Genomic DNA, 2,804 nt, shown 5'->3' with positions numbered 1-2,804 from the left:
TGTCCCACAACCTGAATCACCATGCAGAAAAGACTGTGACCCCAACTATTTAAAATCAAGACACCTCTCTGAGATTAGTGCCAGGTTGGCTGCAGAACCTCATGATGTATGATTCATAAGATAGGGAATCCTGCATACGTAGGAGGGTGTCAACCACAGATCAGAGTGAGAAATCCTTACACAGTTCATGGGTAGTCCATAAAACGGCTTTCCATTATGCAGTAGAAGAAGAGGAGCTACTGAGAATGTGAACAATCCTGTTCTACAGAAATGTGTTGACCTTTTTGAAAGCAACATAGAAACCACATATTCGTTACTGCCCCAACTTCTCTTTAACTGAAAAAAATAAAGAAATGTACACATACACACATTCTTACCCACAATATTATTCAACCTGGGGGGTGTGGAAATGTAAATGACAAATGTTTATCATGTCAAGGACACTAAAGCACAAAGTTCTACAAAGAGAAAAAAACACTAAACATGTGGTCCAATGGAATAAAGTAATTAGATTATCAGACTGCAGTTTCTCTATGTGAAGTTCAAGCTTATGCCTGCTACTAATTTGTGATGCATTGTGGGCTGTGGATAAATAGAAATGTAATACCAGTAAACGTCCTGCTTTGCAAGTGTCATTTAGGGGAAATGATCCTGGACTGAGGGGGCATTTTACAAGCAAAATTCACACAACATATAGTTGTTATAGAGGGATATAGTTTAGAGTCAATTGGGGGCCAAAACTGTTCATCTTCTCTTTTCTCTCCTCACGTCCCTAATGAAAATGTGGAAGTGGCAGGAGGTAGATTGCAGCCTAACCCAGCTGGGGTGAGCTGTAGCCCAAACAGACTTCTCACCCTGGCTCTTCGCTTCTCTTTCTGCGTGTTGGAGAGAGCCCGGGTCTGTTTAACGTGGTAATGCTGTATAGTCTGTGTTGTAATATAAAGAGCTTCTGCCTGTGGATATGATGGGCGGTGGGAGATGGCATGGAGGGAGGGGTGGCTCTCGTGATGCCAGAGCTAAATGTTAAGCCTCTCTGAGGTGTCTTGGGAGGTGGGAGTATTTCTGATGAATGATGCATTCATGTGTATTTTTAAAGTTTTTTTTAAGTTTAAAGTTGTAGTTAGTTGGTGTCAATCTAATTTAGATTTTTTATGAAGTAACTGGTAGCAAAATCTGTAACAGCTCCCTACCCTTGTGGACATTTAAGCATTATATTTAGAAGTGTAATCTGTGAAGCAGCCTGACTAAAAACAAAACAAAGAACATTACATAAAACAAATCTACATAGTACATGAATAAATCTTAATTCCCCACTTGGGGCCTGCAAACCTTTTAAAGGATCCCTGTGAGTCCCGAGACCATACTTCACGATCCATCTTCCCCTAAAGGCCGAACCATGTTTACTGAATCCTGCCTGGACACAGTGCCAGATGTAACCAGTAAGGGCGAATGCCCCTGATAAAAGGCGCCAATAGATCTACCCCTCTCATAAAAAATGAATAGTTCTTGCAATGTGGGCAGTAATGGCCCACCATTAGATGAGTGTCTGGATTCACATTAGTTCAGCATCACCCTGGAGGACCATGTGTCTGCAGCATTGAAGAACATAACCATAAAACTAAATCTCCAGTTTAATCTACAGCCTTCCCTCACCAAACGTGTTAATTTACTCTAAAGATTCCCCTCTGAGTAACATCCAGGAGTGACAGACGGCTCCGTCAGCTGCTCCACAAGAAGTGAATAAGAACTGATTCATTAAACCGGTCTGTATTGCTTGCTGTACTGCAATGAAACAGTGGTAGTATGATCATTTTCCTCAAGGTTGTATAAACTGTGTTGGTCCTTTTAGAAGTCTTTATTGAAAGGTAAAAGGTTTAGGCCAGTTTGTCTCCAAGAGTACGGTTAATGGTATAAAGAGAAAGAAATAAAACCATGGTTATAGCGAATCTTTTGTTAAGTCTTTATGGTTTCAGTCATGTGGGGATCCTTTTAAATCCCACATACATTCAGCATTTTTAACCCCCCCTGTTCACGTTACCCTTGTCACTTATAGCCACTCTGTATTCCTTTTTAAGGCCTAATGCACTATACACTGAATCTAATTACAGAGGCATTATGATGTGAAATTCAGCAGAAGGGTAACATCACACAGCCTAATTTATGCAGCATCGTATTTCTTTCTGCAATCTGCCTCGATTAGGGAAACTTGATCGTGTGGCTCCCTTCTAACCAAATAAACAAATACACAATCAATAGAGCAGAGGCTGTGAGATGAACCCTTTTCAGTTGCCTTTGTTTAGAGGGCTTTCCCAGCACTCCAGCTATTTTGCTATGCTGTGGGCTTTTATTGACATATATAAAGAACAAGTGCTATTTTTGATCACAGCTTTTATCCCCTGTTGTGTCTTTAAAGTAGGAAAACACTTCCTTCTCCACAGCGTTGAAAACATCTTTATATTACATTTAAATCAAACTAATGTAAGGAATTTATGAGCTGAGAAATACGTTAACGAAGAATGTTTTTGAATACTAAAGACAGGTGTAAATCAAGGTACTTTACATTAATGATATCTGAATTTAAAGTATTTAGTTTTCCACTAATCAAACAGCGTTTTTACTTATTCTCCCTCTCCTTCTTTTTTTTGCCTCTCTCCTCTTCAGGTCTGTTTCTTACCCACCACATCCTGTTTCCTCCTTCCACCACAAAGTGCTGGTCTTTATGTGAGTGTAAGATTGATTGAATAAACTCTCCTTTTTATCTCTTTTTCCTCTCCTCTTCCTCGTTCTCGGTCCATCTAGGAACA

Source organism: Notolabrus celidotus, chromosome 14 (assembly GCF_009762535.1).
Source record: "Notolabrus celidotus isolate fNotCel1 chromosome 14, fNotCel1.pri, whole genome shotgun sequence".
In the NCBI taxonomy this organism is placed as follows: Eukaryota; Metazoa; Chordata; class Actinopteri; order Labriformes; family Labridae; genus Notolabrus; species Notolabrus celidotus.
This window is presented reverse-complemented; position numbering follows the sequence as displayed.